Source organism: Cheilinus undulatus, linkage group 11 (assembly GCF_018320785.1).
Source record: "Cheilinus undulatus linkage group 11, ASM1832078v1, whole genome shotgun sequence".
NCBI lineage: Eukaryota > Metazoa > Chordata > Actinopteri > Labriformes > Labridae > Cheilinus > Cheilinus undulatus.
Window position 1 is genome coordinate 1,429,634 of NC_054875.1, and position 9,864 is coordinate 1,439,497.

At 43.7% G+C, this 9,864-nt stretch overlaps 1 long non-coding RNA gene across 1 annotated transcript; it reads left to right on the forward strand.

Annotated features, from left to right (window-relative positions):
* The first annotated feature begins 5,386 nt into the window (after positions 1-5,386).
* On the forward strand, positions 5,387-5,886 carry LOC121517409. The gene is made up of 3 exons (XR_005992551.1): positions 5,387-5,476; positions 5,615-5,660; positions 5,756-5,886. It is a non-coding gene; the product is annotated as an uncharacterized LOC121517409 (long non-coding RNA).
* Positions 5,887-9,864: the final 3,978 nt, after the last annotated feature.

Here is a 9,864-nt window from a genome sequence, read left to right on the forward strand (position 1 = left end):
CCCCCTCTTCCTCTCTGGTTCTACCTCTCTGGTTCTACCTCTCTGGTTCTACCTCTCAGGTTCTTCCTCTCTGGTTCTACCTCTCTGGTTCTACCTCTCAGGTTCTTCCTCTCTGGTTCTTCCTCTCTGGTTCTACCTCTCTGGTTCTACCTCTCAGGTTCTTCCTCTCTGGTTCTTCCTCTCTGGTTCTACCTCTCTGGTTCTTCCTCTCTGGTTCTTCCTCTCTGGTTCTACCTCTCTGGTTCTTCCTCTCTGGTTCTTCCTCTCTGGTTCTACCTCTCTGGTTCTTCCTCTCTGGTTCTTCCTCTCTGGTTCTACCTCTCTGGTTCTTCCTCTCTGGTTCTTCCTCTCTGGTTCTTCCTCTCTGGTTCTACCTCTCTGGTTCTACCTCTCTGGTTCTTCCTCTCTGGTTCTTCCTCTCTGGTTCTTCCTCTCTGGTTCTACCTCTCTGGTTCTTCCTCTCTGGTTCTACCTCTCTGGTTCTACCTCTCTGGTTCTTCCTCTCTGGTTCTTCCTCTCTGGTTCTACCTCTCTGGTTCTTCCTCTCTGGTTCTTCCTCTCTGGTTCTTCCTCTCTGGTTCTACCTCTCTGGTTCTACCTCTCTGGTTCTACCTCTCTGGTTCTTCCTCTCTGGTTCTACCTCTCTGGTTCTTCCTCTCTGGTTCTACCTCTCTGGTTCTTCCTCTCTGGTTCTGCCTCTCTGGTTCTTCCTCTCTGGTTCTTCCTCTCTGGTTCTGCCTCTCTGGTTCTTCCTCTCAGGTTCTTCCTCTCTGGTTCTTCCTCTCTGGTTCTACCTCTCTGGTTCTTCCTCTCTGGTTCTACCTCTCTGGTTCTACCTCTCTGGTTCTTCCTCTCTGGTTCTTCCTCTCTGGTTCTACCTCTCTGGTTCTTCCTCTCTGGTTCTTCCTCTCTGGTTCTACCTCTCTGGTTCTACCTCTCTGGTTCTTCCTCTCTGGTTCTTCCTCTCTGGTTCTTCCTCTCTGGTTCTACCTCTCTGGTTCTTCCTCTCTGGTTCTTCCTCTCTGGTTCTACCTCTCTGGTTCTTCCTCTCTGTTTCTACCTCTCTGGTTCTACCTCTCTGGTTCTTCCTCTCTGGTTCTTCCTCTCTGGTTCTTCCTCTCTGGTTCTACCTCTCTGGTTCTTCCTCTCTGGTTCTACCTCTCTGTTTCTTCCTCTCTGGTTCTACCTCTCTGGTTCTTCCTCTCTGGTTCTACCTCTCTGGTTCTACCTCTCTGGTTCTTCCTCTCTGGTTCTACCTCTCTGGTTCTTCCTCTCTGGTTCTACCTCTCTGGTTCTTCCTCTCTGGTTCTTCCTCTCTGGTTCTTCCTCTCTGGTTCTACCTCTCTGGTTCTTCCTCTCTGGTTCTACCTCTCTGGTTCTACCTCTCTGGTTCTACCTCTCTGGTTCTACCTCTCTGGTTCTTCCTCTCTGGTTCTTCCTCTCTGGTTCTGCCTCTCTGGTTCTTCCTCTCTGGTTCTTCCTCTCTCTAGACAGGCTGACAGAGGACAGATGTCATGTTCTAAGGTAGTCTGGGATTAAACTCCAACAGAGTCAGAGATTTAGGATTTAGGTGAACCATCAGGTCCTTCTCATGTGTCAGACTGGTCTCCTTCCTTTATCGTCCTCATCGTTGCTCGCTTCTCAGTTTTCAGAGAGGACCTGAAAGAGAGAGAGAGGAGATTTCCTAACAGTTGTAGAGATGTGATCAGTCCTCCTGGTCTCTAATGTTCTTCTTCTTCTGTAAATCAGTCAGATCTATGAAAGCGTCCTGTTAGGAACACAAACATCAGCTAGATTTCTGTCTGCTGGATTTCTCTTTAGATCCAGAGAACTCTGATGAAATCAATCAGTGAAATATCTGAACTCACAGAGCAGCACTCTCTGACAGCTTTAACCATCACTGACTCTATTATTCCTGGATTTAAAGCTTTATGTCATCAATATTCAGCTCAGTTTGAACACTGATTGGTTGAAACTGCTGCAGTAGAATAATCACAGACCAACCACAGTGAAAGAGTCGCTCTAGATTTAGATTTCAGTCACAGAGGAGGCTTTAAAAGCTGCATGTTCACATGTTCACATGATTTTATCTTCACAATAAATCAGCAGAACCAGAAGAGACGGAGTTCATCTGTTAAAATACTTTATCAGAGCAGGAGCTTTATTTTGAAGGGCTGATGCTGCTGTGATTTTAAACTCCCTATTTACTTTCAAACAGGATTTCCCTGGCAGGGCGCCACCCCACTTTATGCTTTAACTTCTCAGCAGGATTTCCTTGATCGTTATCCTCATTGTCCTGCTGTAACAGAAAAAAAAAAGCTTTCAGTAAACAAAGAGTAACAACACAGAGTTCTCTTTATTCATTCCCAGATCATCAGACTGCACACATCAAATACACGATCTCCCCTCTCTCATTCTAATGTCCAGGGCTGGTTCTGGGTATAGGGGATATAGGTGGTCACCTAGGGCGCCATGCTGAGGGGGGCGCCCCTCGATCACCGTCTCATCTTGTCTCTCTCTCTGTCTCTCTCTCTCTCTCAAAACACACAGCGCTGAACGGACCGGATGTAGAGGCAGAGCCCTGTGTGGGACAGCTAACACCCCACCTGCCCATTCCTCCTGATTTTCCTGATCTTTAACACCTGTCTGTGTGTGTGTGTGTGTGTCATCGCTCTCTCCCACCTGTACCCGCAACATGTGGGTCCAATTCCTCCTAAAGTCTGACCCTCCACGTAAGACATGGAATGACAGAAGCTGTGTTCAGGTTAATAAATTATAATTGTTCTAAATTCCCCATTAGTAATGCTAAAATGCAGTTTTATTGTTTATTTTTAGTCAGGCATTCTCCTGAACAGCCTGGGGTCCTTTCAATCTCCTGCAGGCATATTGTTGAGCAGCTGGGGTCCTAGGGTGATATGAGGACCAGCTCAGATGAAAATTGGTGTTTTACCTGCAGAAACAGATTTGTTGAATAGAGGTTGCGTTCGTGAAGAAAGTCAGTGTTACTGACCTGAGAAAGTGTCTGAGAGAGTGAAAATGAGAGTTATATTTCATCCTGTTCGTAATAGTAGCCTACGTGTGTGTTACTAGGCTGTTTTTCTCCCGCTATCTTGTTAGTTATATGCTAATGCTAATCAGCTAGCTCCATTCTATTATGTGTTGTTGATGAGGGCGTGTTTAAATGCTAACTAAGCTAATTCATAGCAATTTGTATGAAGCATCTTTGTGCTTCATCTCCTGTGCAGTTTGTAGCTGCAGCATTGCACTGAACATTAAGAGATATATTTTCAATGATTTAATAATCTCCTTAAACTGTAAAAAAGGACAGCATTTTGATATTCTGTACATGTTTATTGTTTTACAGAAACCATCCTCTGTTCTTCCTTGGTTGTATCCCCCTTCTGTCCTATATAAATGACATAAACAGTTCTCTGTGTACGTCTCTACTCTCTGACCGGAGTCACTGTTGTGGATAGAGTAGATCAGCATCACACACATCAAGAAGCTTTTAACTTCTAATATTGGTCCTTCAAGATGTACTTCACCCTCAGCAGCACTATGAACGTACAGAGAATATCGACAGCTGAGATCGGAGCACAAAGTAGAGGACGTCTGAGACAGCTTTCAACACACCTGCAAGGCTATCAGGTCAGCTTACCACAGTCACTCATGCCTAACACTGCCCCTCTCCAAGACATTAACCAGAATGCCAGCGCACAACAGCTGCAGTCACTCAGCCTGCAGACCGAGTCTGCCTTTAATGATGACCAGCCACACGGTGTGCTTGGGCCCTCTCCCAGTGTCTCTTTAGGAGCAGTTGATAAGGTGACTCAGTGGAATCTTGTATCTTGCTCTAGTAGTCTTCCTGGTCTGCTGAGTGTGTGTGAGGAGCGTCAGTCACCTACCCCCTCCGAAGATAGCTCCCATAGTCAGCGTCTAACAGAGCACAGTATCAGTGATGGTGAGCCTGGTTCTCCTACTACATCTCAAGCTGCTCACCATAGTCTGAGCGTTCCATTAACCCATCCATCTGGAGTCTATCCTAGCAGCACATTGCCCCAGCAGCCATCGCGAGTCCAGCTGGGACCGTCCACCGAACCTCATGTTAAGCTGCCACTAACATCACTGCTGCTCACAACAACCTCCACGTTGCAGTCTCAAAGGATAACAGCTCCTACCCTGAGCCAAAGGCGGGAAAGCTATATCCTGACTCAATCCCTACCGTCAACACTAACCTCTGCACCATTGTTTGGAGCAGTTTCCAGGCCACCTACCCCAGCAGTGACAAGCATAGTTATGCCACCAACTAACTTCCATGTAGTGAGTGCCAGGAGATTCATCTCAGGGTCCTCCATGATGTTGCCAAATCAGGTCCCCGTGTCTACCTCATCACTCCAAAGAACCGTGCCTCACTCGCCAACTCCAAACAAGGGGGTAAGGTGTACCTCAAGGTGGTGCCAATTATAATTAGCCATGGTAGCAGGTCGCTGCAAACCTATGCGGTTCTGGATGATGGTGCTGAGCGCACTGTTATTCTGCCAGCTGCTGCTCAGTATTTGGGACTTAGAGGTGAAACAGAGTCCCTTGCTCTGCGGACAATCCGCCAAGACATTGCTTGTCTCACTGGTGAGTCAGTTGATTTCCACGTGGCCTCTCTTGAACAGCCTACAGAGCAGCACCAGGTTAAGGGTGCCTTCACAGCAAGTCAGCTAGCACTGGCAGAGCAATCTTACCCCATGACTGCACTACAGAAGCGTTACAGACACTTAAGAGGCCTCCCACTGCGCACATTCAGTAATGTGCAACTGCTCATTATTAAAAATAAAAACCTCTAAATGCACTGTTCCACATTATTAAGCACAACACAGTTTTAAAGATTTTATTGGTTGTAAAGAAGTGAAAATAGTCATTATTGAATCTGCAGCATTAGGAGGTCATATTTACTGAAATCAAAGATATTTCAGTCAAAAACATCTGAACAGGACAAGTTCATGTTAACATAGGAGCCCTTCTCTGAGTTTTTGGAGAGTTTCTGCTTGAATTTCTTTGCAGGATGTCAGAATATCCTCCCAGAGCTGCTGTTCTGATGTGAACTGCCTCCCACCCTCATAGATCTTTAGCTTGAGGATGCTCCAAAGGTTCTCAGTAGGGTTAAAGGTCAGGGGAGGATGGGGGCCACACCATGAGTTTCTCTCCTTTTATGCCCATAGCAGCCAATGACACAGAGGGATTCTCTGCAGCATGAGATGGAGGATTTTCATGCACATATATAACAGGGTCAAAGTTCACCTCTTTAGTTCAGTGTTGTTATAATGACACTAAATTACCTGCCATTGTCTGTTCTGTATCAGCCTGAGAGAAACGCCTTCATCCATGATGCTGTGTTGTTGTCAGCAGCCCCTCCTTCCTCTGTTTTCTTCTTCGTTGGTCATTAGTAGATGTTCTCTCCTCTTTTGAATGAATCCCTGTTGGAGAGGTGGGTGTCCATTGTTCTGTCCAAGTTTACATCTGTTTACATCCTGATGTTAAACGTCACATCTACATATTTTAATCCTTACAGTATCTCGTCTCACGTTTCCACCTGTTGACATGTTTATCTGCTTTAAATTTCTAGAATAATTACTCTTATGGGAGTCAGGGATGTTCGTTTCCCGCGCACGGTGAGTTAAGCTAGCTCACGCGCACATCGTCTACAGCTAACGTACGTTCATGTCATGCTAAGCTAATGCTACGTTCTGTGCTTTTATTTTGGTAGGATCCGGAGCGGCTGTGGGATTATGGGAGTTTTTGTCTCTGGTTATCTCTGCCAGATTAAAGTGGTCAAAGAGAGAATCCATTACTGTCAGAATAACTTTTACTGAAGTCTCCAAAGAGTACTTTTTTCAGATTTTGAACAGTAAAAGAGAAATTAGTTTTAATGATTTTAACTTTCTACAATAATGATTATTTTATTAAAAGCCCTATTTTATGATGTTTTCTGTGTTTTAACAGTTTTTACCCTGAAAGTGGCCTCTGAAAATATGAGAATTGTTGTTTTGTTAAAATATTTTTGAATTTAATTCAGTCTATTTTTAAAATGTGTGTTTAAATCTGAGTTTCTGTCTCATTATTTCATGACAACATTAAGTATGTCACTATAATTATTACTACTGCAGTTGTCACCAGTTTGATGTGGTCAGAGAAATCTGACACGTAAACGTTGGGGCTGTGGTGAGGTCACTGCACACACCTGAGCACAGGTAATCACAGCCACACTGAGGACAGGGAGTCACAGGAGAACAGGTGCAGGAATCATGAGTTAGTGGTTAAGTTAGTGTTTCTTCCTCACATGTGGAGCTGGTTTTAGACCTGATCTTCTGTATTTAAGACAATGATCGTTAATAAAGAGTTCACCTTCAGTCACGAGGATCTCCTCCTTTTTAACCACCATGAGGTGGAAATGACTCCAAGTTCCCTTCAGTGGCCTCCTTCATCAGTCCACCAGGGAATAAAGAATTTTCCAGATGGTCTTCATCAGTGTCTGGATTCAAGTCTCCGCTAACAGCTACCAAAGCATCAGGATGTTTTGTCTGAAGCCTTCAAAGTGTCCGGTTAATAATAAAGCTCTCTAATCTGATCTAGAATATTCTTTCTGATATTTTAGAGGATTGTGAAAGCAGAGAAAGTGAAAATATACGGTGGCTGCTTGTTAAAGAGTAGAGAAGAGGGTGTGTGGCTGTTTTATTCTGATTGGAGATCTGACCTAAAATGACCTCAGAGTTCAGCTGGGTCGACCCATGGTGTTTACATTTAGAGACAGGAAGGAGGAAAGAATCAAATGTGGATTTTTGCTGCTTTAATAATTATATTATATATTATATATATTATATTATATATATAAATATTTCATTTGGAGTATTTTAGACCAAATCACTTTTGGTTATCATTGTTTACATTCAGGACGGAGGAAACCAGAGAAGGTCTGTGACTCTGCAGGGCTCCAGAGTCCAGATTCTCTCTTGCTCCACAGTAGAGACGTTTCCAGTCTCACTACTTTGGATCAATAAATCATTTGGACTTTGGAGGGCTGCAGTGTGACAGACGTTTTCTTGCTCCTTATTCTTCATGTTTTCAGCTCCTGTCCACCGTGGTTTGGATGTGTGTGTTCACACCTTCCTTTAAATTTAGGATGGAGCGTATTTGTGCTGACCTTCATGGCCCCCCAGTGTGGCGGGGCCCCAGAAAGCTGTCCCCTTTATCCCCCCTTATGGGCGGCCCTGAGCACATGCAGAGAGGAACTTTGCATGTTTGATTAGGATGGAAATATGTTTGAATGCTATGAAATCAACTTTCCATTTCCAGTGTCCCTCTGGAGGTTATTCATCAATCAACCAGCAGGTGGCGCCTCCTGACTGCATGAACACGGAGCATGCGTGGAGCTGCTCTTACTGACTTTATTGTGTTCAGCTGTGTGACTCTCCATTCATGGCTCATTCATCAGTTCTGATGCTGGCTCAGCCAATCCTGAGATACATCACATTTTAGAGAAAAACTCTGACAATCATTCACATCAATCTTTGAGCTCAGGAGTTTGGACAAGATTGACACTGAACTCCATCAGAGCTTCTCAAAGTGGGGAGGAGGGAAACTAAGACACACTGAAGTGATTTTAAAGGTTAGAGGTCATCTGTTACAGTACATCTGAGGGTCACTAAATCCCTGAACACCCCCAGACTCCTGAAGGCCCCTCATCTCTCTATATGATGATGATGTTTGAATGCATGATGTTTCAGTGCTGCAGCAAACACAGGAAGCTGCATGACATGCATCATATTTTCCTTCTGCCATCCAAACAGTGATTTCAGTTTTTCCACATCATTAAAATAGAAATTAAAAATGGAATAAATTTTGGGTTACAGCTCCTCAGACAGGACCAATTTAAAATGACCGTCTTACAACCTCAGCAGCGATGGCGTGTTGTGAGAGGCCTCGCTTATGCAGCTCGACAGTCCGACCACGTTCAAAGACAGAAAGCTTGGTTGTCTTCAGTATAAACTGTTGTGATTGGTTGAAGAGTCACATGGAGCTGATGAAGTCTTCAGTCATTTTAACACAAACCCTCAGATATTTCTGCTGTCTTTGTTAAAGTCCATGAAGAGTTTGGACTTTAGTTTCTACGGTAACAGAAACATCCACTCCTGCTGCATCCTACACGGACTCTGAGCACCCATGTTCAGGATTCAGGATCACAGTGGGTCTGATTAAAGGTAGTAGTGATGAGGTTTCCTCTCTGAATGAAGGAAAAGTCTAGAAGAGCTCCACATCCTTGTAACGCTGCCACACATGGATAGAAGCAGCTGGGAGTGTCAGACTGGTTTAGATCCATTCTGGAGCTGAAGAGTCAGTCCAACTATTGCTGGGTTCTGATTTATTTCACCAGGATTTATTCCCACTGAGATACAAAAATCTCTTTAACCAGGGACTCCTGATGCTGGAATAATGTGTGTGTGTTTCTGAGAAGCCTGCTTCACCACTTTACCAACCTCTTTAAAATTATTTTTGACACTTTTACCCAGTGTTGACACTTTTTCCCTTTTTGTTGCAGTGTTTAACTCATTTTACCGTTTTTGCTCATGTTCGCCCCGTTTTTATCCACTGTTAACCCACTTCTGCCGTGTTTGATTCATTTTACTACTTTATGCCTACTGTTGCCTTTTGTTTCTGCCACTTTTTTTTTGCAAATTTTACTCCCTTTTACTCATATTTCACCACTTTTTGGGCCATTTTTCTTCATTTTTGCCACTTGTTTTTCTCATTTTTAACCCACTTTGCTACGTCTTTGCCACTTTCCCCCTTTTTTGCCATGTTTTACTATTGTTTTACTATTTTTTGCCTGTTTGCCTCTAGTTTTTGCCGTTTCTGACAGTTTCCTTTTTTCCATGTTTAACTCATTTTACTGTCTTTTCCACCTGTTTTAACCTCTTTTAACCCTTTCTCTCCACTTCTTTGTCTTTCCCACAGGTGTTCAGGTGTTTTCCATCTCTAAGTTCTGTCAGTGTTTCTACTTTATTTATGACATCCTGCTGGTTTTGACCTTTATGTTCTAGTCTGCAGTCTGACCGTTCTGTTCTAATAGTTTAGTTCAGTGTGGTCCATGTTGTCGACATCTACAATAAAAATCTCATTCAGATTTTTTTTCAATATTATTTTTATTTATTTTCAACATTTTCTAAACATACAAGACAAAAAACAAACACAAGAAAATAAATTCTAATGAAGAGAAGAGAAAGAAAAAAGAGAATAAAAGTAGCAGCTTGTAGACCACATCACATAGATACAAATAAACATGGTCCCAGTTCATTGTCTCTTTAGTGCTCAGAGTCCCAGCATGGCAGCCATGTTGGGTGGGTGTCAGAGGTCCATAAGCGGTTCCCATATTCTTAGAAAAACATCTCCCTTGTTTTTAGGGTGCGTTGTTCCAGACGTAAGGTTTGTTTGAACAGGTTAAATGTAGGGGGTCTGTGCTGACTCCACATGAGTGCAGAGTTATGTAGGATATCAGAGCAGTCCTCTCTTTATGTGTGGGACCCAGGGTCCTGTTCAGTTCTGAGCTGAAAAGATAACATATTAGTGTACAGTCTAGTGAAGGCCCCACAACCTTCACAGTCAGGTCATGCATGTCCTTCCAGAAGTGTTGTAGCTTTCTGCATTCCCAGCAGATGTGCATAATTGTCCCTACAATGTTTTACAGCCATGACATCTAGGGGTTGAGTCTGGAAGCATCTAGGCGGAGCGGAGTGAGGTACATCCTGTGCATAAACTTATAGTTCTGTTCAGATATTTTGTTACAAGACAGTGAAATAAACACACTCTGACCAGTGTTGG